This window comes from Scomber scombrus, chromosome 17 (assembly GCF_963691925.1).
Source record: "Scomber scombrus chromosome 17, fScoSco1.1, whole genome shotgun sequence".
Classification (NCBI taxonomy): Eukaryota; Metazoa; Chordata; class Actinopteri; order Scombriformes; family Scombridae; genus Scomber; species Scomber scombrus.
The window spans coordinates 9,404,580-9,428,022 of record NC_084986.1 but is presented as its reverse complement, the minus strand read 5'-3'; the positions used below and the strand labels follow the sequence as shown (position 1 = coordinate 9,428,022).

At 45.7% G+C, this 23,443-nt stretch overlaps 51 non-coding genes across 51 annotated transcripts; all 51 read left to right on the top strand.

Annotated features, from left to right (window-relative positions):
* The first annotated feature begins 141 nt into the window (after positions 1 to 141).
* trnay-gua (transfer RNA tyrosine (anticodon GUA)) lies at positions 142 to 230 on the top strand. Its single transcript is given in 2 exon segments — positions 142 to 178; positions 195 to 230. It is a non-coding gene; the product is annotated as a tRNA-Tyr (tRNA).
* A 582-nt stretch (positions 231 to 812) lies between these two features.
* trnay-gua (transfer RNA tyrosine (anticodon GUA)) lies at positions 813 to 901 on the top strand. The gene is given in 2 exon segments: positions 813 to 849; positions 866 to 901. It is a non-coding gene; the product is annotated as a tRNA-Tyr (tRNA).
* Positions 902 to 1,147: 246 nt separating this feature from the next.
* On the top strand, positions 1,148 to 1,236 carry trnay-gua (transfer RNA tyrosine (anticodon GUA)). Its single transcript is given in 2 exon segments — positions 1,148 to 1,184; positions 1,201 to 1,236. It is a non-coding gene; the product is annotated as a tRNA-Tyr (tRNA).
* A 246-nt stretch (positions 1,237 to 1,482) lies between these two features.
* Positions 1,483 to 1,571, top strand: trnay-gua (transfer RNA tyrosine (anticodon GUA)). The gene is given in 2 exon segments: positions 1,483 to 1,519; positions 1,536 to 1,571. It is a non-coding gene; the product is annotated as a tRNA-Tyr (tRNA).
* Positions 1,572 to 1,817: 246 nt separating this feature from the next.
* On the top strand, positions 1,818 to 1,906 carry trnay-gua (transfer RNA tyrosine (anticodon GUA)). Its single transcript is given in 2 exon segments — positions 1,818 to 1,854; positions 1,871 to 1,906. It is a non-coding gene; the product is annotated as a tRNA-Tyr (tRNA).
* A 247-nt stretch (positions 1,907 to 2,153) lies between these two features.
* On the top strand, positions 2,154 to 2,242 carry trnay-gua (transfer RNA tyrosine (anticodon GUA)). Its single transcript is given in 2 exon segments — positions 2,154 to 2,190; positions 2,207 to 2,242. It is a non-coding gene; the product is annotated as a tRNA-Tyr (tRNA).
* A 917-nt stretch (positions 2,243 to 3,159) lies between these two features.
* trnay-gua (transfer RNA tyrosine (anticodon GUA)) lies at positions 3,160 to 3,248 on the top strand. Its single transcript is given in 2 exon segments — positions 3,160 to 3,196; positions 3,213 to 3,248. It is a non-coding gene; the product is annotated as a tRNA-Tyr (tRNA).
* A 247-nt stretch (positions 3,249 to 3,495) lies between these two features.
* trnay-gua (transfer RNA tyrosine (anticodon GUA)) lies at positions 3,496 to 3,584 on the top strand. Its single transcript is given in 2 exon segments — positions 3,496 to 3,532; positions 3,549 to 3,584. It is a non-coding gene; the product is annotated as a tRNA-Tyr (tRNA).
* A 246-nt stretch (positions 3,585 to 3,830) lies between these two features.
* Positions 3,831 to 3,919, top strand: trnay-gua (transfer RNA tyrosine (anticodon GUA)). Its single transcript is given in 2 exon segments — positions 3,831 to 3,867; positions 3,884 to 3,919. It is a non-coding gene; the product is annotated as a tRNA-Tyr (tRNA).
* A 247-nt stretch (positions 3,920 to 4,166) lies between these two features.
* trnay-gua (transfer RNA tyrosine (anticodon GUA)) lies at positions 4,167 to 4,255 on the top strand. Its single transcript is given in 2 exon segments — positions 4,167 to 4,203; positions 4,220 to 4,255. It is a non-coding gene; the product is annotated as a tRNA-Tyr (tRNA).
* A 582-nt stretch (positions 4,256 to 4,837) lies between these two features.
* trnay-gua (transfer RNA tyrosine (anticodon GUA)) lies at positions 4,838 to 4,926 on the top strand. The gene is given in 2 exon segments: positions 4,838 to 4,874; positions 4,891 to 4,926. It is a non-coding gene; the product is annotated as a tRNA-Tyr (tRNA).
* Positions 4,927 to 5,173: 247 nt separating this feature from the next.
* On the top strand, positions 5,174 to 5,262 carry trnay-gua (transfer RNA tyrosine (anticodon GUA)). The gene is given in 2 exon segments: positions 5,174 to 5,210; positions 5,227 to 5,262. It is a non-coding gene; the product is annotated as a tRNA-Tyr (tRNA).
* Positions 5,263 to 5,509: 247 nt separating this feature from the next.
* Positions 5,510 to 5,598, top strand: trnay-gua (transfer RNA tyrosine (anticodon GUA)). The gene is given in 2 exon segments: positions 5,510 to 5,546; positions 5,563 to 5,598. It is a non-coding gene; the product is annotated as a tRNA-Tyr (tRNA).
* A 247-nt stretch (positions 5,599 to 5,845) lies between these two features.
* Positions 5,846 to 5,934, top strand: trnay-gua (transfer RNA tyrosine (anticodon GUA)). The gene is given in 2 exon segments: positions 5,846 to 5,882; positions 5,899 to 5,934. It is a non-coding gene; the product is annotated as a tRNA-Tyr (tRNA).
* A 244-nt stretch (positions 5,935 to 6,178) lies between these two features.
* On the top strand, positions 6,179 to 6,267 carry trnay-gua (transfer RNA tyrosine (anticodon GUA)). Its single transcript is given in 2 exon segments — positions 6,179 to 6,215; positions 6,232 to 6,267. It is a non-coding gene; the product is annotated as a tRNA-Tyr (tRNA).
* Positions 6,268 to 7,184: 917 nt separating this feature from the next.
* On the top strand, positions 7,185 to 7,273 carry trnay-gua (transfer RNA tyrosine (anticodon GUA)). The gene is given in 2 exon segments: positions 7,185 to 7,221; positions 7,238 to 7,273. It is a non-coding gene; the product is annotated as a tRNA-Tyr (tRNA).
* A 582-nt stretch (positions 7,274 to 7,855) lies between these two features.
* Positions 7,856 to 7,944, top strand: trnay-gua (transfer RNA tyrosine (anticodon GUA)). Its single transcript is given in 2 exon segments — positions 7,856 to 7,892; positions 7,909 to 7,944. It is a non-coding gene; the product is annotated as a tRNA-Tyr (tRNA).
* A 246-nt stretch (positions 7,945 to 8,190) lies between these two features.
* On the top strand, positions 8,191 to 8,279 carry trnay-gua (transfer RNA tyrosine (anticodon GUA)). Its single transcript is given in 2 exon segments — positions 8,191 to 8,227; positions 8,244 to 8,279. It is a non-coding gene; the product is annotated as a tRNA-Tyr (tRNA).
* Positions 8,280 to 8,861: 582 nt separating this feature from the next.
* trnay-gua (transfer RNA tyrosine (anticodon GUA)) lies at positions 8,862 to 8,950 on the top strand. Its single transcript is given in 2 exon segments — positions 8,862 to 8,898; positions 8,915 to 8,950. It is a non-coding gene; the product is annotated as a tRNA-Tyr (tRNA).
* A 246-nt stretch (positions 8,951 to 9,196) lies between these two features.
* trnay-gua (transfer RNA tyrosine (anticodon GUA)) lies at positions 9,197 to 9,285 on the top strand. Its single transcript is given in 2 exon segments — positions 9,197 to 9,233; positions 9,250 to 9,285. It is a non-coding gene; the product is annotated as a tRNA-Tyr (tRNA).
* Positions 9,286 to 9,532: 247 nt separating this feature from the next.
* trnay-gua (transfer RNA tyrosine (anticodon GUA)) lies at positions 9,533 to 9,621 on the top strand. The gene is given in 2 exon segments: positions 9,533 to 9,569; positions 9,586 to 9,621. It is a non-coding gene; the product is annotated as a tRNA-Tyr (tRNA).
* Positions 9,622 to 10,203: 582 nt separating this feature from the next.
* On the top strand, positions 10,204 to 10,292 carry trnay-gua (transfer RNA tyrosine (anticodon GUA)). Its single transcript is given in 2 exon segments — positions 10,204 to 10,240; positions 10,257 to 10,292. It is a non-coding gene; the product is annotated as a tRNA-Tyr (tRNA).
* Positions 10,293 to 10,874: 582 nt separating this feature from the next.
* trnay-gua (transfer RNA tyrosine (anticodon GUA)) lies at positions 10,875 to 10,963 on the top strand. Its single transcript is given in 2 exon segments — positions 10,875 to 10,911; positions 10,928 to 10,963. It is a non-coding gene; the product is annotated as a tRNA-Tyr (tRNA).
* A 247-nt stretch (positions 10,964 to 11,210) lies between these two features.
* Positions 11,211 to 11,299, top strand: trnay-gua (transfer RNA tyrosine (anticodon GUA)). The gene is given in 2 exon segments: positions 11,211 to 11,247; positions 11,264 to 11,299. It is a non-coding gene; the product is annotated as a tRNA-Tyr (tRNA).
* A 247-nt stretch (positions 11,300 to 11,546) lies between these two features.
* trnay-gua (transfer RNA tyrosine (anticodon GUA)) lies at positions 11,547 to 11,635 on the top strand. Its single transcript is given in 2 exon segments — positions 11,547 to 11,583; positions 11,600 to 11,635. It is a non-coding gene; the product is annotated as a tRNA-Tyr (tRNA).
* Positions 11,636 to 11,882: 247 nt separating this feature from the next.
* trnay-gua (transfer RNA tyrosine (anticodon GUA)) lies at positions 11,883 to 11,971 on the top strand. Its single transcript is given in 2 exon segments — positions 11,883 to 11,919; positions 11,936 to 11,971. It is a non-coding gene; the product is annotated as a tRNA-Tyr (tRNA).
* A 247-nt stretch (positions 11,972 to 12,218) lies between these two features.
* trnay-gua (transfer RNA tyrosine (anticodon GUA)) lies at positions 12,219 to 12,307 on the top strand. The gene is given in 2 exon segments: positions 12,219 to 12,255; positions 12,272 to 12,307. It is a non-coding gene; the product is annotated as a tRNA-Tyr (tRNA).
* A 247-nt stretch (positions 12,308 to 12,554) lies between these two features.
* Positions 12,555 to 12,643, top strand: trnay-gua (transfer RNA tyrosine (anticodon GUA)). The gene is given in 2 exon segments: positions 12,555 to 12,591; positions 12,608 to 12,643. It is a non-coding gene; the product is annotated as a tRNA-Tyr (tRNA).
* A 582-nt stretch (positions 12,644 to 13,225) lies between these two features.
* On the top strand, positions 13,226 to 13,314 carry trnay-gua (transfer RNA tyrosine (anticodon GUA)). The gene is given in 2 exon segments: positions 13,226 to 13,262; positions 13,279 to 13,314. It is a non-coding gene; the product is annotated as a tRNA-Tyr (tRNA).
* Positions 13,315 to 13,561: 247 nt separating this feature from the next.
* Positions 13,562 to 13,650, top strand: trnay-gua (transfer RNA tyrosine (anticodon GUA)). The gene is given in 2 exon segments: positions 13,562 to 13,598; positions 13,615 to 13,650. It is a non-coding gene; the product is annotated as a tRNA-Tyr (tRNA).
* A 247-nt stretch (positions 13,651 to 13,897) lies between these two features.
* trnay-gua (transfer RNA tyrosine (anticodon GUA)) lies at positions 13,898 to 13,986 on the top strand. The gene is given in 2 exon segments: positions 13,898 to 13,934; positions 13,951 to 13,986. It is a non-coding gene; the product is annotated as a tRNA-Tyr (tRNA).
* A 247-nt stretch (positions 13,987 to 14,233) lies between these two features.
* On the top strand, positions 14,234 to 14,322 carry trnay-gua (transfer RNA tyrosine (anticodon GUA)). The gene is given in 2 exon segments: positions 14,234 to 14,270; positions 14,287 to 14,322. It is a non-coding gene; the product is annotated as a tRNA-Tyr (tRNA).
* Positions 14,323 to 14,569: 247 nt separating this feature from the next.
* On the top strand, positions 14,570 to 14,658 carry trnay-gua (transfer RNA tyrosine (anticodon GUA)). The gene is given in 2 exon segments: positions 14,570 to 14,606; positions 14,623 to 14,658. It is a non-coding gene; the product is annotated as a tRNA-Tyr (tRNA).
* A 582-nt stretch (positions 14,659 to 15,240) lies between these two features.
* On the top strand, positions 15,241 to 15,329 carry trnay-gua (transfer RNA tyrosine (anticodon GUA)). The gene is given in 2 exon segments: positions 15,241 to 15,277; positions 15,294 to 15,329. It is a non-coding gene; the product is annotated as a tRNA-Tyr (tRNA).
* Positions 15,330 to 15,576: 247 nt separating this feature from the next.
* On the top strand, positions 15,577 to 15,665 carry trnay-gua (transfer RNA tyrosine (anticodon GUA)). Its single transcript is given in 2 exon segments — positions 15,577 to 15,613; positions 15,630 to 15,665. It is a non-coding gene; the product is annotated as a tRNA-Tyr (tRNA).
* Positions 15,666 to 16,247: 582 nt separating this feature from the next.
* Positions 16,248 to 16,336, top strand: trnay-gua (transfer RNA tyrosine (anticodon GUA)). The gene is given in 2 exon segments: positions 16,248 to 16,284; positions 16,301 to 16,336. It is a non-coding gene; the product is annotated as a tRNA-Tyr (tRNA).
* Positions 16,337 to 16,918: 582 nt separating this feature from the next.
* trnay-gua (transfer RNA tyrosine (anticodon GUA)) lies at positions 16,919 to 17,007 on the top strand. The gene is given in 2 exon segments: positions 16,919 to 16,955; positions 16,972 to 17,007. It is a non-coding gene; the product is annotated as a tRNA-Tyr (tRNA).
* Positions 17,008 to 17,254: 247 nt separating this feature from the next.
* trnay-gua (transfer RNA tyrosine (anticodon GUA)) lies at positions 17,255 to 17,343 on the top strand. Its single transcript is given in 2 exon segments — positions 17,255 to 17,291; positions 17,308 to 17,343. It is a non-coding gene; the product is annotated as a tRNA-Tyr (tRNA).
* A 246-nt stretch (positions 17,344 to 17,589) lies between these two features.
* Positions 17,590 to 17,678, top strand: trnay-gua (transfer RNA tyrosine (anticodon GUA)). Its single transcript is given in 2 exon segments — positions 17,590 to 17,626; positions 17,643 to 17,678. It is a non-coding gene; the product is annotated as a tRNA-Tyr (tRNA).
* Positions 17,679 to 17,925: 247 nt separating this feature from the next.
* Positions 17,926 to 18,014, top strand: trnay-gua (transfer RNA tyrosine (anticodon GUA)). Its single transcript is given in 2 exon segments — positions 17,926 to 17,962; positions 17,979 to 18,014. It is a non-coding gene; the product is annotated as a tRNA-Tyr (tRNA).
* Positions 18,015 to 18,261: 247 nt separating this feature from the next.
* On the top strand, positions 18,262 to 18,350 carry trnay-gua (transfer RNA tyrosine (anticodon GUA)). The gene is given in 2 exon segments: positions 18,262 to 18,298; positions 18,315 to 18,350. It is a non-coding gene; the product is annotated as a tRNA-Tyr (tRNA).
* A 918-nt stretch (positions 18,351 to 19,268) lies between these two features.
* On the top strand, positions 19,269 to 19,357 carry trnay-gua (transfer RNA tyrosine (anticodon GUA)). Its single transcript is given in 2 exon segments — positions 19,269 to 19,305; positions 19,322 to 19,357. It is a non-coding gene; the product is annotated as a tRNA-Tyr (tRNA).
* Positions 19,358 to 19,604: 247 nt separating this feature from the next.
* trnay-gua (transfer RNA tyrosine (anticodon GUA)) lies at positions 19,605 to 19,693 on the top strand. The gene is given in 2 exon segments: positions 19,605 to 19,641; positions 19,658 to 19,693. It is a non-coding gene; the product is annotated as a tRNA-Tyr (tRNA).
* Positions 19,694 to 19,940: 247 nt separating this feature from the next.
* trnay-gua (transfer RNA tyrosine (anticodon GUA)) lies at positions 19,941 to 20,029 on the top strand. The gene is given in 2 exon segments: positions 19,941 to 19,977; positions 19,994 to 20,029. It is a non-coding gene; the product is annotated as a tRNA-Tyr (tRNA).
* A 582-nt stretch (positions 20,030 to 20,611) lies between these two features.
* trnay-gua (transfer RNA tyrosine (anticodon GUA)) lies at positions 20,612 to 20,700 on the top strand. The gene is given in 2 exon segments: positions 20,612 to 20,648; positions 20,665 to 20,700. It is a non-coding gene; the product is annotated as a tRNA-Tyr (tRNA).
* Positions 20,701 to 20,946: 246 nt separating this feature from the next.
* Positions 20,947 to 21,035, top strand: trnay-gua (transfer RNA tyrosine (anticodon GUA)). The gene is given in 2 exon segments: positions 20,947 to 20,983; positions 21,000 to 21,035. It is a non-coding gene; the product is annotated as a tRNA-Tyr (tRNA).
* Positions 21,036 to 21,281: 246 nt separating this feature from the next.
* On the top strand, positions 21,282 to 21,370 carry trnay-gua (transfer RNA tyrosine (anticodon GUA)). The gene is given in 2 exon segments: positions 21,282 to 21,318; positions 21,335 to 21,370. It is a non-coding gene; the product is annotated as a tRNA-Tyr (tRNA).
* A 246-nt stretch (positions 21,371 to 21,616) lies between these two features.
* trnay-gua (transfer RNA tyrosine (anticodon GUA)) lies at positions 21,617 to 21,705 on the top strand. Its single transcript is given in 2 exon segments — positions 21,617 to 21,653; positions 21,670 to 21,705. It is a non-coding gene; the product is annotated as a tRNA-Tyr (tRNA).
* A 247-nt stretch (positions 21,706 to 21,952) lies between these two features.
* Positions 21,953 to 22,041, top strand: trnay-gua (transfer RNA tyrosine (anticodon GUA)). The gene is given in 2 exon segments: positions 21,953 to 21,989; positions 22,006 to 22,041. It is a non-coding gene; the product is annotated as a tRNA-Tyr (tRNA).
* A 582-nt stretch (positions 22,042 to 22,623) lies between these two features.
* Positions 22,624 to 22,712, top strand: trnay-gua (transfer RNA tyrosine (anticodon GUA)). The gene is given in 2 exon segments: positions 22,624 to 22,660; positions 22,677 to 22,712. It is a non-coding gene; the product is annotated as a tRNA-Tyr (tRNA).
* A 582-nt stretch (positions 22,713 to 23,294) lies between these two features.
* On the top strand, positions 23,295 to 23,383 carry trnay-gua (transfer RNA tyrosine (anticodon GUA)). The gene is given in 2 exon segments: positions 23,295 to 23,331; positions 23,348 to 23,383. It is a non-coding gene; the product is annotated as a tRNA-Tyr (tRNA).
* The last annotated feature ends 60 nt before the right edge of the window (positions 23,384 to 23,443 follow it).

Sequence of the window (23,443 nt, the reverse complement as noted above, 5' to 3'; positions counted from 1 at the left end):
GCCACAAAAGAGACTTTGCCTCGTCAGCTGGTTAAAACGTCTGTTCTGCCGCCTTTTGTCTTCTGTGATGACTTATACCATTTTTAGCACAGTCAAACTCAATATTAAGTTGTTTTTGTTGTTGTAGACTGCACATCTGCCCCTTCGATAGCTCAGTTGGTAGAGCGGAGGACTGTAGAGGAATAACAATAGACATCCTTAGGTCGCTGGTTCAAATCCGGCTCGAAGGAGGTGATGTTTTGGGGGAACTGTGGTTGAGGAGGTAGGCCGAATCACCAAACAGTTGTAGGGTTGTTGGTTCGACTCCCAGGTCCTCACGTCGACCTTCAAAACGATGCTACAAAAGAGACTGTGCCTCGTCAGCTGGTGAAACGTCTGTTCTTCCGCCTTTTGTCTTTTGTGATGACTTATACCATTTTTAGCACAGTCAAACTCAATATCAAGTTGTTTTTGTTGTTGTAGACTGCACATCTGCCCCTTTGATAGCTCAGTTGGTATAGCGGAGGACTGTAGAGGAATAACAATAGACATCCTTAGGTCGCTGGTTCAAATCCGGCTCGAAGGAGGTGATGTTTTGGGGGAACTGTGGTTGAGGAGGTAGGCCGAATCACCAAACAGTTGTAGGGTTGTTGGTTCAACTCCCTGCTCCTCATGTCATCATTCAGAATGATGCCACAAAAGAGACTTTGCCTCGTCACCTGGTTAAAATGTCTGTTCTGCCGCTTTTTGTCTTCTGTGATGACTTATACCATTTTTAGCACAGTCAAACTCAATATTAAGTTGTTGTTGTTGTTGTAGACTGCACATCTGCCCCTTCGATAGCTCAGTTGGTAGAGCGGAGGACTGTAGAGGAATAACAATAGACATCCTTAGGTCGCTGGTTCAAATCCGGCTCGAAGGAGGTGATGTTTTAGGGCAACTGTGGTTGAGGAGGTAGGCCGAATCACCAAACAGTTGTAGGGTTTTTAGTTGGACTCCAAGCTCCTCACGTCGACCTTCAAAACGATGCTACAAAAGAGAGTCTATCTCGACAGCTGGTGAAACGTCTGTTCTGCCGCCTTTTGTCTTCTGTGATGACTTATACCATTTTTAGCACAGTCAAACTCAATATTAAGTGGTTTTTGTTGTAGTAGACTGCACATCTGCCCCTTCGATAGCTCAGTTGGTAGAGCGGAGGACTGTAGAGGAATAACAATAGACATCCTTAGGTCGCTGGTTCAAATCCGGCTCGAAGGAGGTGATGTTTTGGGGGAACTGTGGTTGAGGAGGTAGGCCGAATCACCAAACAGTTGTAGGGTTGTTGGTTCGACTCCCAGCTCCTCACGTCGACCTTCAAAACGATGCTACAAAAGAGACTGTGCCTCGTCAGCTGGTGAAACGTCTGTTCTGCCGCCTTTTGTCTTCTGTGATGACTTATACCATTTTTAGCACAGTCAAACTCAATATTAAGTTGTTTTTGTTGTTGTAGACTGCACATCTGCCCCTTCGATAGCTCAGTTGGTAGAGCGGAGGACTGTAGAGGAATAACAATAGACATCCTTAGGTCGCTGGTTCAAATCCGGCTCGAAGGAGGTGATGTTTTGGGGGAACTGTGGTTGAGGAGGTAGGCCGAATCACCAAACAGTTGTAGGGTTTTTAGTTGGACTCCCAGCTCCTCACGTCGACCTTCAAAACGATGCTACAAAAGAGACTCTGACTCGACAGCTGGTGAAACGTCTGTTCTGCCGCCTTTTGTCTTCTGTGATGACTTATACCATTTTTAGCACAGTCAAACTCAATATTAAGTTGTCTTTGTTGTAGTAGACTGCACATCTGCCCCTTCGATAGCTCAGTTGGTAGAGCGGAGGACTGTAGAGGAATAACAATAGACATCCTTAGGTCGCTGGTTCAAATCCGGCTCGAAGGAGGTGATGTTTTAGGGCAACTGTGGTTGAGGAGGTAGGCCGAATCACCAAACAGTTGTAGGGTTGTTGGTTCGACTCCCTGCTCCTCATGTCATCATTCAAAATGATGCCACAAAAGAGACTTTGCCTCGTCAGCTGGTTAAAACGTCTGTTCTGCCGCCTTTTGTCTTCTGTGATGACTTATACCATTTTTAGCACAGTCAAACTCAATATTAAGTTGTTTTTGTTGTTGTAGACTGCACATCTGCCCCTTCGATAGCTCAGTTGGTAGAGCGGAGGACTGTAGAGGAATAACAATAGACATCCTTAGGTCGCTGGTTCAAATCCGGCTCGAAGGAGGTGATGTTTTGGGGGAACTGTGGTTGAGGAGGTAGGCCGAATCACCAAACAGTTGTAGGGTTGTTGGTTCGACTCCCAGGTCCTCACGTCGACCTTCAAAACGATGCTACAAAAGAGACTGTGCCTCGTCAGCTGGTGAAACGTCTGTTCTGCCGCCTTTTGTCTTTTGTGATGACTTATACCATTTTTAGCACAGTCAAACTCAATATCAAGTTTTTTTTGTTGTTGTAGACTGCACATCTGCCCCTTTGATAGCTCAGTTGGTATAGCGGAGGACTGTAGAGGAATAACAATAGACATCCTTAGGTCGCTGGTTCAAATCCAGCTCGAAGGAGGTGATGTTTTGGGGGAACTGTGGTTGAGGAGGTAGGCCGAATCACCAAACAGTTGTAGGGTTGTTGGTTCGACTCCCTGCTCCTCATGTCATCATTCAGAATGATGCCACAAAAGAGACTTTGCCTCGTCACCTGGTTAAAATGTCTGTTCTGCCGCTTTTTGTCTTCTGTGATGACTTATACCATTTTTAGCACAGTCAAACTCAATATTAAGTTGTTGTTGTTGTTGTAGACTGCACATCTGCCCCTTCGATAGCTCAGTTGGTAGAGCGGAGGACTGTAGAGGAATAACAATAGACATCCTTAGGTCGCTGGTTCAAATCCGGCTGGAAGGAGGTGATGTTTTAGGGCAACTGTGGTTGAGGAGGTAGGCCGAATCACCAAACAGTTGTAGGGTTTTTAGTTGGACTCCCAGCTCCTCACGTCGACCTTCAAAACGATGCTACAAAAGAGACTCTATCTCGACAGCTAGTGAAACGTCTGTTCTGCCGCCTTTTGTCTTCTGTGATGACTTATACCATTTTTAGCACAGTCAAACTCAATATTAAGTGGTTTTTGTTGTAGTAGACTGCACATTTGCCCCTTCGATAGCTCAGTTGGTAGAGCGGAGGACTGTAGAGGAATAACAATAGACATCCTTAGGTCGCTGGTTCAAATCCGGCTCGAAGGAGGTGATGTTTTGGGGGAACTGTGGTTGAGGAGGTAGGCCGAATCACCAAACAGTTGTAGGGTTGTTGGTTCGACTCCCTGATCCTCATGTCATCATTCAGAATGATGCCACAAAAGAGACTTTGCCTCGTCACCTGGTTAAAATGTCTGTTCTGCCGCTTTTTGTCTTCTGTGATGACTTATACCATTTTTAGCACAGTCAAACTCAATATTAACTTGTTGTTGTTGTTGTAGACTGCACATCTGCCCCTTCGATAGCTCAGTTGGTAGAGCGGAGGACTGTAGAGGAATAACAATAGACATCCTTAGGTCGCTGGTTCAAATCCGGCTCGAAGGAGGTGATGTTTTAGGGCAACTGTGGTTGAGGAGGTAGGCCGAATCTCCAAACAGTTGTAGGGTTTTTAGTTGGACTCCCAGCTCCTCACGTCGACCTTCAAAACGATGCTACAAAAGAGACTCTATCTCGACAGCTAGTGAAACGTCTGTTCTGCCGCCTTTTGTCTTCTGTGATGACTTATACCATTTTTAGCACAGTCAAACTCAATATTAAGTGGTTTTTGTTGTAGTAGACTGCACATCTGCCCCTTCGATAGCTCAGTTGGTAGAGCGGAGGACTGTAGAGGAATAACAATAGACATCCTTAGGTCGCTGGTTCAAATCCGGCTCGAAGGAGGTGATGTTTTAGGGCAACTGTGGTTGAGGAGGTAGGCCGAATCACCAAACAGTTGTAGGGTTGTTGGTTCGACTCCCTGCTCCTCATGTCATCATTCAAAATGATGCCACAAAAGAGACTTTGCCTCGTCAGCTGGTTAAAACGTCTGTTCTGCCGCCTTTTGTCTTCTGTGATGACTTATACCATTTTTAGCACAGTCAAACTCAATATTAAGTTGTTTTTGTTGTTGTAGACTGCACATCTGCCCCTTCGATAGCTCAGTTGGTAGAGCGGAGGACTGTAGAGGAATAACAATAGACATCCTTAGGTCGCTGGTTCAAATCCGGCTCGAAGGAGGTGATGTTTTGGGGGAACTGTGGTTGAGGAGGTAGGCCGAATCACCAAACAGTTGTAGGGTTGTTGGTTCGACTCCCAGCTCTTCACGTCGACCTTCAAAACGATGCTACAAAAGAGACTGTGCCTCGTCAGCTGGTGAAACGTCTGTTCTGCCGCCTTTTGTCTTCTGTGATGACTTATACCATTTTTAGCACAGTCAAACTCAATATCAAGTTGTTTTTGTTGTTGTAGACTGCACATCTGCCCCTTTGATAGCTCAGTTGGTATAGCGGAGGACTGTAGAGGAATAATAATAGACATCCTTAGGTTGCTGGTTCAAATCCGGCTGGAAGGAGGTGATGTTTTGGGGGAACTGTGGTTGAGGAGGTAGGCCGAATCACCAAACAGTTGTAGGGTTGTTGGTTCGACTCCCTGCTCCTCATGTCATCATTCAGAATGATGCCACAAAAGAGACTTTGCCTCGTCAGCTGGTTAAAATGTCTGTTCTGCCGCTTTTTGTCTTCTGTGATGACTTATACCATTTTTAGCACAGTCAAACTCAATATTAAGTTGTTTTTGTTGTAGTAGACTGCACATCTGCCCCTTCGATAGCTCAGTTGGTAGAGCGGAGGACTGTAGAGGAATAACAATAGACATCCTTAGGTCGCTGGTTCAAATCCGGCTCGAAGGAGGTGATGTTTTAGGGCAACTGTGGTTGAGGAGGTAGGCCGAATCACCAAACAGTTGTAGGGTTGTTGGTTCGACTCCCTGCTCCTCATGTCATCATTCAAAATGATGCCACAAAAGAGACTTTGCCTCGTCAGCTGGTTAAAACGTCTGTTCTGCCGCCTTTTGTCTTCTGTGATGACTTATACCATTTTTAGCACAGTCAAACTCAATATTAACTTGTTTTTGTTGTTGTAGACTGCACATCTGCCCCTTCGATAGCTCAGTTGGTAGAGCGGAGGACTGTAGAGGAAGAACAATAGACATCCTTAGGTCGCTGGTTCAAATCCGGCTCGAAGGAGGTGATGTTTTAGGGCAACTGTGGTTGAGGAGGTAGGCCGAATCACCAAACAGTTGTAGGGTTGTTGGTTCGACTCCCTGCTCCTCATGTCATCATTCAAAATGATGCCACAAAAGAGACTTTGCCTCGTCAGCTGGTTAAAACGTCTGTTCTGCCGCCTTTTGTCTTCTGTGATGACTTATACCATTTTTAGCACAGTCAAACTCAATATTAAGTTGTTTTTGTTGTTGTAGACTGCACATCTGCCCCTTCGATAGCTCAGTTGGTAGAGCGGAGGACTGTAGAGGAATAACAATAGACATCCTTAGGTCGCTGGTTCAAATCCGGCTCGAAGGAGGTGATGTTTTGGGGGAACTGTGGTTGAGGAGGTAGGCCGAATCACCAAACAGTTGTAGGGTTGTTGGTTCGACTCCCAGGTCCTCACGTCGACCTTCAAAACGATGCCACAAAAGAGACTTTGCCTCGTCAGCTGGTTAAAACGTCTGTTCTGCCGCCTTTTGTCTTCTGTGATGACTTATACCATTTTTAGCACAGTCAAACTCAATATTAAGTTGTTTTTGTTGTTGTAGACTGCACATCTGCCCCTTCGATAGCTCAGTTGGTAGAGCGGAGGACTGTAGAGGAATAACAATAGACATCCTTAGGTCGCTGGTTCAAATCCGGCTCGAAGGAGGTGATGTTTTGGGGGAACTGTGGTTGAGGAGGTAGGCCGAATCACCAAACAGTTGTAGGGTTGTTGGTTCGACTCCCAGGTCCTCACGTCGACCTTCAAAACGATGCTACAAGAGACTGTGCCTCGTCAGCTGGTGAAACGTCTGTTCTGCCGCCTTTTGTCTTTTGTGATGACTTATACCATTTTTAGCACAGTCAAACTCAATATTAAGTTGTTTTTGTTGTTGTAGACTGCACATATGCCCCTTCGATAGCTCAGTTGGTAGAGCGGAGGACTGTAGAGGAATAACAATAGACATCCTTAGGTCGCTGGTTCAAATCCGGCTCGAAGGAGATGATGTTTTGGGGGAACTGTGGTTGAGGAGGTAGGCCGAATCACCAAACAGTTGTAGGGTTGTTGGTTCGACTCCCAGCTCCTCACGTCGACCTTCAAAACGATGCTACAAAAGAGACTGTGCCTCGTCAGCTGGTGAAACGTCTGTTCTGCCGCCTTTTGTCTTCTGTGATGACTTATACCATTTTTAGCACAGTCAAACTCAATATCAAGTTGTTTTTGTTGTTGTAGACTGCACATCTGCCCCTTTGATAGCTCAGTTGGTATAGCGGAGGACTGTAGAGGAATAACAATAGACATCCTTAGGTCGCTGGTTCAAATCCGGCTCGAAGGAGGTGATGTTTTGGGGGAACTGTGGTTGAGGAGGTAGGCCGAATCACCAAACAGTTGTAGGGTTGTTGCTTCGACTCCCTGCTCCTCATGTCATCATTCAGAATGATGCCACAAAAGAGACTTTGCCTCGTCAGCTGGTTAAAATGTCTGTTCTGCCGCTTTTTGTCTTCTGTGATGACTTATACCATTTTTAGCACAGTCAAACTCAATATTAAGTTGTTTTTGTTGTTGTAGACTGCACATCTGCCCCTTCGATAGCTCAGTTGGTAGAGTGGAGGACTGTAGAGGAATAACAATAGACATCCTTAGGTCGCTGGTTCAAATCCGGCTCGAAGGAGGTGATGTTTTAGGGCAACTGTGGTTGAGGAGGTAGGCCGAATCACCAAACAGTTGTAGGGTTTTTAGTTGGACTCCCAGCTCCTCACGTCGACCTTCAAAACGATGCTACAAAAGAGACTCTATCTCGACAGCTAGTGAAACGTCTGTTCTGCCGCCTTTTGTCTTCTGTGATGACTTATACCATTTTTAGCACAGTCAAACTCAATATTAAGTGGTTTTTGTTGTAGTAGACTGCACATCTGCCCCTTCGATAGCTCAGTTGGTAGAGCGGAGGACTGTAGAGGAATAACAATAGACATCCTTAGGTCGCTGGTTCAAATCCGGCTCGAAGGAGGTGATGTTTTGGGGGAACTGTGGTTGAGGAGGTAGGCCGAATCACCAAACAGTTGTAGGGTTGTTGGTTCGACTCCCAGGTCCTCACGTCGACCTTCAAAACGATGCTACAAAAGAGACTGTGCCTCGTCAGCTGGTGAAACGTCTGTTCTGCCGCCTTTTGTCTTTTGTGATGACTTATACCATTTTTAGCACAGTCAAACTCAATATCAAGTTGTTTTTGTTGTTGTAGACTGCACATCTGCCCCTTTGATAGCTCAGTTGGTATAGCGGAGGACTGTAGAGGAATAACAATAGACATCCTTAGGTCGCTGGTTCAAATCCGGCTCGAAGGAGGTGATGTTTTGGGGGAACTGTGGTTGAGGAGGTAGGCCGAATCACCAAACAGTTGTAGGGTTGTTGGTTAGACTCCCTGCTCCTCATGTCATCATTCAGAATGATGCCACAAAAGAGACTTTGCCTCGTCACCTGGTTAAAATGTCTGTTCTGCCGCTTTTTGTCTTCTGTGATGACTTATACCATTTTTAGCACAGTCAAACTCAATATTAAGTTGTTGTTGTTGTTGTAGACTGCACATCTGCCCCTTCGATAGCTCAGTTGGTAGAGCGGAGGACTGTAGAGGAATAACAATAGACATCCTTAGGTCGCTGGTTCAAATCCGGCTCGAAGGAGGTGATGTTTTAGGGCAACTGTGGTTGAGGAGGTAGGCCGAATCACCAAACAGTTGTAGGGTTTTTAGTTGGACTCCCAGCTCCTCACGTCGACCTTCAAAACGATGCTACAAAAGAGACTCTATCTCGACAGCTAGTGAAACGTCTGTTCTGCCGCCTTTTGTCTTCTGTGATGACTTATACCATTTTTAGCACAGTCAAACTCAATATTAAGTGGTTTTTGTTGTAGTAGACTGCACATCTGCCCCTTCGATAGCTCAGTTGGTAGAGCGGAGGACTGTAGAGGAATAACAATAGACATCCTTAGGTCGCTGGTTCAAATCCGGCTCGAAGGAGGTGATGTTTTAGGGCAACTGTGGTTGAGGAGGTAGGCCGAATCACCAAACAGTTGTAGGGTTGTTGGTTCGACTCCCAGGTCCTCACGTCGACCTTCAAAACGATGCTACAAAAGAGACTGTGCCTCGTCAGCTGGTGAAACGTCTGTTCTGCCGCCTTTTGTCTTTTGTGATGACTTATACCATTTTTAGCACAGTCAAACTCAATATCAAGTTGTTTTTGTTGTTGTAGACTGCACATCTGCCCCTTTGATAGCTCAGTTGGTATAGCGGAGGACTGTAGAGGAATAACAATAGACATCCTTAGGTCGCTGGTTCAAATCCGGCTCGAAGGAGGTGATGTTTTGGGGGAACTGTGGTTGAGGAGGTAGGCCGAATCACCAAACAGTTGTAGGGTTGTTGGTTCGACTCCCTGCTCCTCATGTCATCATTCAGAATGATGCCACAAAAGAGACTTTGCCTCGTCACCTGGTTAAAATGTCTGTTCTGCCGCTTTTTGTCTTCTGTGATGACTTATACCATTTTTAGCACAGTCAAACTCAATATTAAGTTGTTGTTGTTGTTGTAGACTGCACATCTGCCCCTTCGATAGCTCAGTTGGTAGAGCGGAGGACTGTAGAGGAATAACAATAGACATCCTTAGGTCGCTGGTTCAAATCCGGCTCGAAGGAGGTGATGTTTTAGGGCAACTGTGGTTGAGGAGGTAGGCCGAATCACCAAACAGTTGTAGGGTTTTTAGTTGGACTCCCAGCTCCTCACGTCGACCTTCAAAACGATGCTACAAAAGAGACTCTATCTCGACAGCTAGTGAAACGTCTGTTCTGCCGCCTTTTGTCTTCTGTGATGACTTATACCATTTTTAGCACAGTCAAACTCAATATTAAGTGGTTTTTGTTGTAGTAGACTGCACATCTGCCCCTTCGATAGCTCAGTTGGTAGAGCGGAGGACTGTAGAGGAATAACAATAGACATCCTTAGGTCGCTGGTTCAAATCCGGCTCGAAGGAGGTGATGTTTTAGGGCAACTGTGGTTGAGGAGGTAGGCCGAATCACCAAACAGTTGTAGGGTTGTTGGTTCGACTCCCTGCTCCTCATGTCATCATTCAAAATGATGCCACAAAAGAGACTTTGCCTCGTCAGGTGGTTAAAACGTCTGTTCTGCCGCCTTTTGTCTTCTGTGATGACTTATACCATTTTTAGCACAGTCAAACTCAATATTAAGTTGTTTTTGTTGTTGTAGACTGCACATCTGCCCCTTCGATAGCTCAGTTGGTAGAGCGGAGGACTGTAGAGGAATAACAATAGACATCCTTAGGTCGCTGGTTCAAATCCGGCTCGAAGGAGGTGATGTTTTGGGGGAACTGTGGTTGAGGAGGTAGGCCGAATCACCAAACAGTTGTAGGGTTGTTGGTTCGACTCCCAGCTCCTCACGTCGACCTTCAAAACGATGCTACAAAAGAGACTGTGCCTCGTCAGCTGGTGAAACGTCTGTTCTGCCGCCTTTTGTCTTCTGTGATGACTTATACCATTTTTAGCACAGTCAAACTCAATATCAAGTTGTTTTTGTTGTTGTAGACTGCACATCTGCCCCTTTGATAGCTCAGTTGGTAGAGCGGAGGACTGTAGAGGAATAATAATAGACATCCTTAGGTTGCTGGTTCAAATCCGGCTGGAAGGAGGTGATGTTTTGGGGGAACTGTGGTTGAGGAGGTAGGCCGAATCACCAAACAGTTGTAGGGTTGTTGGTTCGACTCCCTGCTCCTCATGTCATCATTCAGAATGATGCCACAAAAGAGACTTTGCCTCGTCAGCTGGTTAAAATGTCTGTTCTGCCGCTTTTTGTCTTCTGTGTTGACTTATACCATTTTTAGCACAGTCAAACTCAATATTAAGTTGTTTTTGTTGTTGTAGACTGCCCATCTGCCCCTTCGATAGCTCAGTTGGTAGAGCGGAGGACTGTAGAGGAAGAACAATAGACATCCTTAGGTCGCTGGTTCAAATCCGGCTCGAAGGAGGTGATGTTTTAGGGCAACTGTGGTTGAGGAGGTAGGCCGAATCACCAAACAGTTGTAGGGTTGTTGGTTCGACTCCCTGCTCCTCATGTCATCATTCAGAATGATGCCACAAAAGAGACATTGCCTCGTCAGCTGGTTAAAATGTCTGTTCTGCCGCTTTTTGTCTTCTGTGATGACTTATACCATTTTTAGCACAGTCAAACTCAATATTAAGTTGTTTTTGTTGTTGTAGACTGCACATCTGCCCCTTCGATAGCTCAGTTGGTAGAGCGGAGGACTGTAGAGGAATAACAATAGACATCCTTAGGTCGCTGGTTCAAATCCGGCTTGAAGGAGGTGATGTTTTAGGGCAACTGTGGTTGAGGAGGTAGGCCGAATCACCAAACAGTTGTAGGGTTTTTAGTTGGACTCCCAGCTCCTCATGTCGACCTTCAAAACGATGCTACAAAAGAGACTCTGACTCGACAGCTGGTGAAACGTCTGTTCTGCCCCCTTTTGTCTTCTGTGATGACTTATACCATTTTTAGCACAGTCAAACTCAATATTAAGTGTTTTTTGTTGTAGTAGACTGCACATCTGCCCCTTCGATAGCTCAGTTGGTAGAGCGGAGGACTGTAGAGGAATAACAATAGACATCCTTAGGTCGCTGGTTCAAATCCGGCTCGAAGGAGGTGATGTTTTAGGGCAACTGTGGTTGAGGAGGTAGGCCGAATCACCAAACAGTTGTAGGGTTGTTGGTTCAACTCCCTGCTCCTCATGTCATCATTCAAAATGATGCCACAAAAGAGACTTTGCCTCGTCAGCTGGTTAAAACGTCTGTTCTGCCGCCTTTTGTCTTCTGTGATGACTTATACCATTTTTAGCACAGTCAAACTCAATATTAAGTTGTTTTTGTTGTAGTAGACTGCACATCTGCCCCTTCGATAGCTCAGTTGGTAGAGCGGAGGACTGTAGAGGAATAACAATAGACATCCTTAGGTCGCTGGTTCAAATCCGGCTCGAAGGAGGTGATGTTTTGGGGGAACTGTGGTTGAGGAGGTAGGCCGAATCACCAAACAGTTGTAGGGTTGTTGCTTCGACTCCCTGCTCCTCATGTCATCATTCAGAATGATGCCACAAAAGAGACTTTGCCTCGTCAGCTGGTTAAAATGTCTGTTCTGCCGCTTTTTGTCTTTTGTGATGACTTATACCATTTTTAGCACAGTCAAACTCAATATTAAGTTGTTTTTGTTGTTGTAGACTGCACATATGCCCCTTCGATAGCTCAGTTGGTAGAGCGGAGGACTGTAGAGGAATAACAATAGACATCCTTAGGTCGCTGGTTCAAATCCGGCTCGAAGGAGGTGATGTTTTAGGGCAACTGTGGTTGAGGAGGTAGGCCGAATCACCAAACAGTTGTAGGGTTTTTAGTTGGACTCCCAGCTCCTCACGTCGACCTTCAAAACGATGCTACAAAAGAGACTTTGCCTCGTCAGCTGGTTAAAATGTCTGTTCTGCCGCTTTTTGTCTTCTGTGATGACTTATACCATTTTTAGCACAGTCAAACTCAATATCAAGTTGTTTTTGTTGTAGTAGACTGCACATCTGCCCCTTCGATAGCTCAGTTGGTAGAGCGGAGGACTGTAGAGGAATAACAATAGACATCCTTAGGTCGCTGGTTCAAATCCGGCTCGAAGGAGGTGATGTTTTAGGGCAACTGTGGTTGAGGAGGTAGGCCGAATCACCAAACAGTTGTAGGGTTGTTGGTTCGACTCCCTGCTCCTCATGTCATCATTCAAAATGATGCCACAAAAGAGACTTTGCCTCGTCAGCTGGTTAAAACGTCTGTTCTGCCGCCTTTTGTCTTCTGTGATGACTTATACCATTTTTAGCACAGTCAAACTCAATATTAAGTTGTTTTTGTTGTTGTAGACTGCACATCTGCCCCTTCGATAGCTCAGTTGGTAGAGCGGAGGACTGTAGAGGAATAACAATAGACATCCTTAGGTCGCTGGTTCAAATCCGGCTCGAAGGAGGTGATGTTTTGGGGGAACTGTGGTTGAGGAGGTAGGCCGAATCACCAAACAGTTGTAGGGTTGTTGGTTCGACTCCCAGGTCCTCACGTCGACCTTCAAAACGATGCCACAAAAGAGACTTTGCCTCGTCAGCTGGTTAAAACGTCTGTTCTGCCGCCTTTTGTCTTCTGTGATGACTTATACCATTTTTAGCACAGTCAAACTCAATATTAAGTTGTTTTTGTTGTTGTAGACTGCACATCTGCCCCTTCGATAGCTCAGTTGGTAGAGCGGAGGACTGTAGAGGAATAACAATAGACATCCTTAGGTCGCTGGTTCAAATCCGGCTCGAAGGAGGTGATGTTTTGGGGGAACTGTGGTTGAGGAGGTAGGCCGAATCACCAAACAGTTGTAGGGTTGTTGGTTCGACTCCCAGCTCCTCACGTCGACCTTCAAAACGATGCTACAAAAGAGACTGTGCCTCGTCAGCTGGTGAAACGTCTGTTCTGCCGCCTTTTGTCTTCTGTGATGACTTATACCATTTTTAGCACAGTCAAACTCAATATCAAGTTGTTTTTGTTGTTGTAGACTGCACATCTGCCCCTTTGATAGCTCAGTTGGTATAGCGGAGGACTGTAGAGGAATAATAATAGACATCCTTAGGTTGCTGGTTCAAATCCGGCTGGAAGGAGGTGATGTTTTGGGGGAACTGTGGTTGAGGAGGTAGGCCGAATCACCAAACAGTTGTAGGGTTGTTGGTTCGACTCCCTACTCCTCATGTCATCATTCAGAATGATGCCACAAAAGAGACTTTGCCTCGTCAGCTGGTTAAAATGTCTGTTCTGCCGCTTTTTGTCTTCTGTGATGACTTATACCATTTTTAGCACAGTCAAACTCAATATTAAGTTGTTTTTGTTGTTGTAGACTGCACATCTGCCCCTTCGATAGCTCAGTTGGTAGAGCGGAGGACTGTAGAGGAATAACAATAGACATCCTTAGGTCGCTGGTTCAAATCCGGCTCGAAGGAGGTGATGTTTTGGGGGAACTGTGGTTGAGGAGGTAGGCCGAATCACCAAACAGTTGTAGGGTTGTTGGTTCGACTCCCAGGTCCTCACGTCGACCTTCAAAACGATGCCACAAAAGAGACTTTGCCTCGTCAGCTGGTTAAAACGTCTGTTCTGCCGCCTTTTGTCTTCTGTGATGACTTATACCATTTTTAGCACAGTCAAACTCAATATCAAGTTGTTTTTGTTGTAGTAGACTGCACATCTGCCCCTTCGATAGCTCAGTTGGTAGAGCGGAGGACTGTAGAGGAATAACAATAGACATCCTTAGGTCGCTGGTTCAAATCCGGCTCGAAGGAGGTGATGTTTTAGGGCAACTGTGGTTGAGGAGGTAGGCCGAATCACCAAACAGTTGTAGGGTTGTTGGTTCGACTCCCTGCTCCTCATGTCATCATTCAAAATGATGCCACAAAAGAGACTTTGCCTCGTCAGCTGGTTAAAACGTCTGTTCTGCCGCCTTTTGTCTTCTGTGATGACTTATACCATTTTTAGCACAGTCAAACTCAATATTAAGTTGTTTTTGTTGTTGTAGACTGCACATCTGCCCCTTCGATAGCTCAGTTGGTAGAGCGGAGGACTGTAGAGGAATAACAATAGACATCCTTAGGTCGCTGGTTCAAATCCGGCTCGAAGGAGGTGATGTTTTGGGGGAACTGTGGTTGAGGAGGTAGGCCGAATCACCAAACAGTTGTAGGGTTGTTGGTTCGACTCCCAGGTCCTCACGTCGACCTTCAAAACGATGCCACAAAAGAGACTTTGCCTCGTCAGCTGGTTAAAACGTCTGTTCTGCCGCCTTTTGTCTTCTGTGATGACTTATACCATTTTTAGCACAGTCAAACTCAATATTAAGTTGTTTTTGTTGTTGTAGACTGCACATCTGCCCCTTCGATAGCTCAGTTGGTAGAGCGGAGGACTGTAGAGGAATAACAATAGACATCCTTAGGTCGCTGGTTCAAATCCGGCTCGAAGGAGGTGATGTTTTAGGGCAACTGTGGTTGAGGAGGTAGGCCGAATCACCAAACAGTTGTAGGGTTGTTGGTTCGACTCCCTGCTCCTCATGTCATCATTCAAAATGATGCCACAAAAGAGACTTTGCCTCGTCAGCTGGTTAAAACGTCTGTTCTGCCGCCTTTTGTCTTCTGTGATGACTTATACCATTTTTAGCACAGTCAAACTCAATATTAAGTTGTTTTTGTTGTTGTAGACTGCACATCTGCCCCTTCGATAGCTCAGTTGGTAGAGCGGAGGACTGTAGAGGAATAACAATAGACATCCTTAGGTCGCTGGTTCAAATCCGGCTCGAAGGAGGTGATGTTTTGGGGGAACTGTGGTTGAGGAGGTAGGCCGAATCACCAAACAGTTGTAGGGTTGTTGGTTCGACTCCCAGCTCCTCACGTCGACCTTCAAAACGATGCTACAAAAGAGACTGTGCCTCGTCAGCTGGTGAAACGTCTGTTCTGCCGCCTTTTGTCTTCTGTGATGACTTATACCATTTTTAGCACAGTCAAACTCAATATCAAGTTGTTTTTGTTGTTGTAGACTGCACATCTGCCCCTTTGATAGCTCAGTTGGTATAGCGGAGGACTGTAGAGGAATAATAATAGACATCCTTAGGTTGCTGGTTCAAATCCGGCTGGAAGGAGGTGATGTTTTGGGGGAACTGTGGTTGAGGAGGTAGGCCGAATCACCAAACAGTTGTAGGGTTGTTGGTTCGACTCCCTACTCCTCATGTCATCATTCAGAATGATGCCACAAAAGAGACTTTGCCTCGTCAGCTGGTTAAAATGTCTGTTCTGCCGCTTTTTGTCTTCTGTGATGACTTATACCATTTTTAGCACAGTCAAACTCAATATTAACTTGTTTTTGTTGTTGTAGACTGCACATCTGCCCCTTCGATAGCTCAGTTGGTAGAGCGGAGGACTGTAGAGGAATAACAATAGACATCCTTAGGTCGCTGGTTCAAATCCGGCTCGAAGGAGGTGATGTTTTGGGGGAACTGTGGTTGAGGAGGTAGGCCGAATCACCAAACAGTTGTAGGGTTGTTGGTTCGACTCCCAGGTCCTCACGTCGACCTTCAAAACGATGCCACAAAAGAGACTTTGCCTCGTCAGCTGGTTAAAACGTCTGTTCTGCCGCCTTTTGTCTTCTGTGATGACTTATACCATTTTTAGCACAGTCAAACTCAATATTAAGTTGTTTTTGTTGTTGTAGACTGCACATCTGCCCCTTCGATAGCTCAGTTGGTAGAGCGGAGGACTGTAGAGGAATAACGATAGACATCCTTAGGTCGCTGGTTCAAATCCGGCTCGAAGGAGGTGATGTTTTGGGGGAACTGTGGTTGAGGAGGTAGGCCGAATCACCAAACAGTTGTAGGGTTGTTGGTTCGACTCCCAGGTCCTCACGTCGACCTTCAAAACGATGCTACAAAAGAGACTGTGCCTCGTCAGCTGGTGAAACGTCTGTTCTGCCGCCTTTTGTCTTTTGTGATGACTTATACCATTTTTAGCACAGTCAAACTCAATATCAAGTTGTTTTTGTTGTTGTAGACTGCACATCTGCCCCTTTGATAGCTCAGTTGGTATAGCGGAGGACTGTAGAGGAATAACAATAGACATCCTTAGGTCGCTGGTTCAAATCCGGCTCGAAGGAGGTGATGTTTTGGGGGAACTGTGGTTGAGGAGGTAGGCCGAATCACCAAACAGTTGTAGGGTTGTTGCTTCGACTCCCTGCTCCTCATGTCATCATTCAGAATGATGCCACAAAAGAGACTTTGCCTCGTCAGCTGGTTAAAATGTCTGTTCTGCCGCTTTTTGTCTTCTGTGATGACTTATACCATTTTTAGCACAGTCAAACTCAATATTAAGTTGTTTTTGTTGTTGTAGACTGCACATATGCCCCTTCGATAGCTCAGTTGGTAGAGCGGAGGACTGTAGAGGAATAACAATAGACATCCTTAGGTCGCTGGTTCAAATCCGGCTCGAAGGAGGTGATGTTTTGGGGGAACTGTGGTTGAGGAGGTAGGCCGAATCACCAAACAGTTGTAGGGTTTTTAGTTGGACTCCAAGCTCCTCACGTCGACCTTCAAAACGATGCTACAAAAGAGACTGTGCCTCGTCAGCTGGTGAAACGTCTGTTCTGCCGCCTTTTGTCTTCTGTGATGACTTATACCATTTTTAGCACAGTCAAACTCAATATCAAGTTGTTTTTGTTGTTGTAGACTGCACATCTGCCCCTTTGATAGCTCAGTTGGTATAGCGGAGGACTGTAGAGGAATAATAATAGACATCCTTAGGTTGCTGGTTCAAATCCGGCTGGAAGGAGGTGATGTTTTGGGGGAACTGTGGTTGAGGAGGTAGGCCGAATCACCAAACAGTTGTAGGGTTGTTGGTTCGACTCCCTACTCCTCATGTCATCATTCAGAATGATGCCACAAAAGAGACTTTGCCTCGTCAGCTGGTTAAAATGTCTGTTCTGCCGCTTTTTGTCTTCTGTGATGACTTATACCATTTTTAGCACAGTCAAACTCAATATTAACTTGTTTTTGTTGTTGTAGACTGCACATCTGCCCCTTCGATAGCTCAGTTGGTAGAGCGGAGGACTGTAGAGGAATAACAATAGACATCCTTAGGTCGCTGGTTCAAATCCGGCTCGAAGGAGGTGATGTTTTGGGGGAACTGTGGTTGAGGAGGTAGGCCGAATCACCAAACAGTTGTAGGGTTGTTGGTTCGACTCCCAGGTCCTCACGTCGACCTTCAAAACGATGCCACAAAAGAGACTTTGCCTCGTCAGCTGGTTAAAACGTCTGTTCTGCCGCCTTTTGTCTTCTGTGATGACTTATACCATTTTTAGCACAGTCAAACTCAATATTAAGTTGTTTTTGTTGTTGTAGACTGCACATCTGCCCCTTCGATAGCTCAGTTGGTAGAGCGGAGGACTGTAGAGGAATAACGATAGACATCCTTAGGTCGCTGGTTCAAATCCGGCTCGAAGGAGGTGATGTTTTGGGGGAACTGTGGTTGAGGAGGTAGGCCGAATCACCAAACAGTTGTAGGGTTGTTGGTTCGACTCCCAGGTCCTCACGTCGACCTTCAAAACGATGCTACAAAAGACAGTCTATCTCGACAGCTGGTGAAACGTCTGTTCTGCCGCCTTTTGTCTTCTGTGATGACTTATACCATTTTTAGCACAGTCAAACTCAATATTAAGTGGTTTTTGTTGTAGTAGACTGCACATCTGCCCCTTCGATAGCTCAGTTGGTAGAGCGGAGGACTGTAGAGGAATAACAATAGACATCCTTAGGTCGCTGGTTCAAATCCGGCTCGAAGGAGGTGATGTTTTGGGGGAACTGTGGTTGAGGAGGTAGGCCGAATCACCAAACAGTTGTAGGGTTGTTGGTTCGACTCCCTGCTCCTCATGTCATCATTCAAAATGATGCCACAAAAGAGACTTTGCCTCGTCAGCTGGTTAAAACGTCTGTTCTGCCGCCTTTTGTCTTCTGTGATGACTTATACCATTTTTAGCACAGTCAAACTCAATATTAAGTTGTTTTTGTTGTAGTAGACTGCACATCTGCCCCTTCGATAGCTCAGTTGGTAGAGCGGAGGACTGTAGAGGAATAACAATAGACATCCTTAGGTCGCTGGTTCAAATCCGGCTCGAAGGAGGTGATGTTTTGGGGGAACTGTGGTTGAGGAGGTAGGCCGAATCACCAAACAGTTGTAGGGTTGTTGCTTCGACTCCCTGCTCCTCATGTCATCATTCAGAATGATGCCACAAAAGAGACTTTGCCTCGTCAGCTGGTTAAAATGTCTGTTCTGCCGCTTTTTGTCTTCTGTGATGACTTATACCATTTTTAGCACAGTCAAACTCAATATTAAGTTGTTTTTGTTGTTGTAGACTGCACATATGCCCCTTCGATAGCTCAGTTGGTAGAGCGGAGGACTGTAGAGGAATAACAATAGACATCCTTAGGTCGCTGGTTCAAATCCGGCTCGAAGGAGGTGATGTTTTAGGGCAACTGTGGTTGAGGAGGTAGGCCGAATCACCAAACAGTTGTAGGGTTGTTGGTTCGACTCCCTGCTCCTCATGTCATCATTCAGAATGATGCCACAAAAGAGACTTTGCCACGTCAGCTGGTTAAAATGTCTATTCTGCCGCTTTTTGTCTTCTGTGATGACTTATACCATTTTTAGCACAGTCAAACTCAATATTAACTTGTTTTTGTTGTTGTAGACTGCACATCTGCCCCTTTGATAGCTCAGTTGGTATAGCGGAGGACTGTAGAGGAATAATAATAGACATCCTTAGGTCGCTGGTTCAAATCCGGCTGGAAGGAGGTGATGTTTTGGGGGAACTGTGGTTGAGGAGGTAGACCGAATCACCAAACAGTTGTAGGGTTGTTGGTTCAACTCCCTGCTCCTCATGTCATCATTCAGAATGATGCCACAAAAGAGACTGTGCCTCGTCAGCTGGTGAAACGTCTGTTCTGCCGCCTTTTGTCTTCTGTGATGACTTATACCATTTTTAGCACATTCAAACTCAATATCAAGTTGTTTTTGTTGTTGTAGACTGCACATCTGCCCCTTTGATAGCTCAGTTGGTATAGCGGAGGACTGTAGAGGAATAATAATAGACATCCTTAGGTCGCTGGTTCAAATCCGGCTGGAAGGAGGTGATGTTTTGGGGGAACTGTGGTTGAGGAGGTAGACCGAATCACCAAACAGTTGTAGGGTTGTTGGTTCGACTCCCTGCTCCTCATGTCATCATTCAGAATGATGCCACAAAAGAGACTTTGCCTCGTCAGCTGGTTAAAATGTCTGTTCTGCCGCTTTTTGTCTTCTGTGATGACTTATACCATTTTTAGCACAGTCAAACTCAATATTAAGTTGTTTTTGTTGTAGTAGACTGCACATCTGCCCCTTCGATAGCTCAGTTGGTAGAGCGGAGGACTGTAGAGGAATAACAATAGACATCCTTAGGTCGCTGGTTCAAATCCGGCTCGAAGGAGGTGATGTTTTAGGGCAACTGTGGTTGAGGAGGTAGGCCGAATCACCAAACAGTTGTAGGGTTGTTGGTTCGACTCCCTGCTCCTCATGTCATCATTCAAAATGATGCCACAAAAGAGACTTTGCCTCGTCAGCTGGTTAAAACGTCTGTTCTGCCGCCTTTTGTCTTCTGTGATGACTTATACCATTTTTAGCACAGTCAAACTCAATATTAAGTTGTTTTTGTTGTTGTAGACTGCACATCTGCCCCTTCGATAGCTCAGTTGGTAGAGCGGAGGACTGTAGAGGAATAACAATAGACATCCTTAGGTCGCTGGTTCAAATCCGGCTCGAAGGAGGTGATGTTTTGGGGGAACTGTGGTTGAGGAGGTAGGCCGAATCACCAAACAGTTGTAGGGTTGTTGGTTCGACTCCCAGGTCCTCACGTCGACCTTCAAAACGATGCCACAAAAGAGACTTTGCCTCGTCAGCTGGTTAAAACGTCTGTTCTGCCGCCTTTTGTCTTCTGTGATGACTTATACCATTTTTAGCACAGTCAAACTCAATATTAAGTTGTTTTTGTTGTTGTAGACTGCACATCTGCCCCTTCGATAGCTCAGTTGGTAGAGCGGAGGACTGTAGAGGAATAACAATAGACATCCTTAGGTCGCTGGTTCAAATCCGGCTCGAAGGAGGTGATGTTTTGGGGGAACTGTGGTTGAGGAGGTAGGCCGAATCACCAAACAGTTGTAGGGTTGTTGGTTCGACTCCCAGGTCCTCACGTCGACCTTCAAAACGATGCTACAAAAGAGACTGTGCCTCGTCAGCTGGTGAAACGTCTGTTCTTCCGCCTTTTGTCTTTTGTGATGACTTATACCATTTTTAGCACAGTCAAACTCAATATCAAGTTGTTTTTGTTGTTGTAGACTGCACATCTGCCCCTTTGATAGCTCAGTTGGTATAGCGGAGGACTGTAGAGGAATAACAATAGACATCCTTAGGTCGCTGGTTCAAATCCGGCTCGAAGGAGGTGATGTTTTGGGGGAACTGTGGTTGAGGAGGTAGGCCGAATCACCAAACAGTTGTAGGGTTGTTGGTTCAACTCCCTGCTCCTCATGTCATCATTCAGAATGATGCCACAAAAGAGACTTTGCCTCGTCACCTGGTTAAAATGTCTGTTCTGCCGCTTTTTGTCTTCTGTGATGACTTATACCATTTTTAGCACAGTCAAACTCAATATTAAGTTGTTGTTGTTGTTGTAGACTGCACATCTGCCCCTTCGATAGCTCAGTTGGTAGAGCGGAGGACTGTAGAGGAATAACAATAGACATCCTTAGGTCGCTGGTTCAAATCCGGCTCGAAGGAGGTGATGTTTTAGGGCAACTGTGGTTGAGGAGGTAGGCCGAATCACCAAACAGTTGTAGGGTTTTTAGTTGGACTCCAAGCTCCTCACGTCGACCTTCAAAACGATGCTACAAAAGAGAGTCTATCTCGACAGCTGGTGAAACGTCTGTTCTGCCGCCTTTTGTCTTCTGTGATGACTTATACCATTTTTAGCACAGTCAAACTCAATATTAAGTGGTTTTTGTTGTAGTAGACTGCACATCTGCCCCTTCGATAGCTCAGTTGGTAGAGCGGAGGACTGTAGAGGAATAACAATAGACATCCTTAGGTCGCTGGTTCAAATCCGGCTCGAAGGAGGTGATGTTTTGGGGGAACTGTGGTTGAGGAGGTAGGCCGAATCACCAAACAGTTGTAGGGTTGTTGGTTCGACTCCCAGCTCCTCACGTCGACCTTCAAAACGATGCTACAAAAGAGACTGTGCCTCGTCAGCTGGTGAAACGTCTGTTCTGCCGCCTTTTGTCTTCTGTGATGACTTATACCATTTTTAGCACAGTCAAACTCAATATTAAGTTGTTTTTGTTGTTGTAGACTGCACATCTGCCCCTTCGATAGCTCAGTTGGTAGAGCGGAGGACTGTAGAGGAATAACAATAGACATCCTTAGGTCGCTGGTTCAAATCCGGCTCGAAGGAGGTGATGTTTTGGGGGAACTGTGGTTGAGGAGGTAGGCCGAATCACCAAACAGTTGTAGGGTTTTTAGTTGGACTCCCAGCTCCTCACGTCGACCTTCAAAACGATGCTACAAAAGAGACTCTGACTCGACAGCTGGTGAAACGTCTGTTCTGCCGCCTTTTGTCTTCTGTGATGACTTATACCATTTTTAGCACAGTCAAACTCAATATTAAGTTGTCTTTGTTGTAGTAGACTGCACATCTGCCCCTTCGATAGCTCAGTTGGTAGAGCGGAGGACTGTAGAGGAATAACAATAGACATCCTTAGGTCGCTGGTTCAAATCCGGCTCGAAGGAGGTGATGTTTTAGGGCAACTGTGGTTGAGGAGGTAGGCCGAATCACCAAACAGTTGTAGGGTTGTTGGTTCGACTCCCTGCTCCTCATGTCATCATTCAAAATGATGCCACAAAAGAGACTTTGCCTCGTCAGCTGGTTAAAACGTCTGTTCTGCCGCCTTTTGTCTTCTGTGATGACTTATACCATTTTTAGCACAGTCAAACTCAATATTAAGTTGTTTTTGTTGTTGTAGACTGCACATCTGCCCCTTCGATAGCTCAGTTGGTAGAGCGGAGGACTGTAGAGGAATAACAATAGACATCCTTAGGTCGCTGGTTCAAATCCGGCTCGAAGGAGGTGATGTTTTGGGGGAACTGTGGTTGAGGAGGTAGGCCGAATCACCAAACAGTTGTAGGGTTGTTGGTTCGACTCCCAGGTCCTCACGTCGACCTTCAAAACGATGCTACAAAAGAGACTGTGCCTCGTCAGCTGGTGAAACGTCTGTTCTGCCGCCTTTTGTCTTTTGTGATGACTTATACCATTTTTAGCACAGTCAAACTCAATATTAAGTTGTTTTTGTTGTTGTAGACTGCACATCTGCCCCTTTGATAGCTCAGTTGGTATAGCGGAGGACTGTAGAGGAATAATAATAGACATCCTTAGGTCGCTGGTTCAAATCCGGCTGGAAGGAGGTGATGTTTTGGGGGAACTGTGGTTGAGGAGGTAGGCCGAATCACCAAACAGTTGTAGGGTTGTTGGTTCGACTCCCTGCTCCTCATGTCATCATTCAGAATGATGCCACAAAAGAGACTTTGCCTCGTCAGCTGGTTAAAATGTCTGTTCTGCCGCTTTTTGTCTTCTGTGATGACTTATACCATTTTTAGCACAGTCAAACTCAATATTAAGTTGTTTTTGTTGTTGTAGACTGCACATATGCCCCTTCGATAGCTCAGTTGGTAGAGCGGAGGACTGTAGAGGAATAACAATAGACATCCTTAGGTCGCTGGTTCAAATCCGGCTCGAAGGAGATGATGTTTTAGGGCAACTGTGGTTGAGGAGGTAGGCCGAATCACCAAACAGTTGTAGGGTTTTTAGTTGGACTCCCAGCTCCTCACGTCGACCTTCAAAACGATGCTACAAAAGAGACTCTGACTCGACAGCTGGTGAAACGTCTGTTCTGCCGCCTTTTGTCTTCTGTGATGACTTATACCATTTTTAGCACAGTCAAACTCAATATTAAGTTGTCTTTGTTGTAGTAGACTGCACATCTGCCCCTTCGATAGCTCAGTTGGTAGAGCGGAGGACTGTAGAGGAATAACAATAGACATCCTTATGTCGCTGGTTCAAATCCGGCTCGAAGGAGGTGATGTTTTAGGGCAACTGTGGTTGAGGAGGTAGGCCGAATCACCAAACAGTTGTAGGGTTGTTGGTTCGACTCCCTGCTCCTCATGTCATCATTCAAAATGATGCCACAAAAGAGACTTTGCCTCGTCAGCTGGTTAAAACGTCTGTTCTGCCGCCTTTTGTCTTCTGTGATGACTTATACCATTTTTAGCACAGTCAAACTCAATATTAAGTTGTTTTTGTTGTTGTAGACTGCACATCTGCCCCTTCGATAGCTCAGTTGGTAGAGCGGAGGACTGTAGAGGAATAACAATAGACATCCTTAGGTCGCTGGTTCAAATCCGGCTCGAAGGAGGTGATGTTTTGGGGGAACTGTGGTTGAGGAGGTAGGCCGAATCACCAAACAGTTGTAGG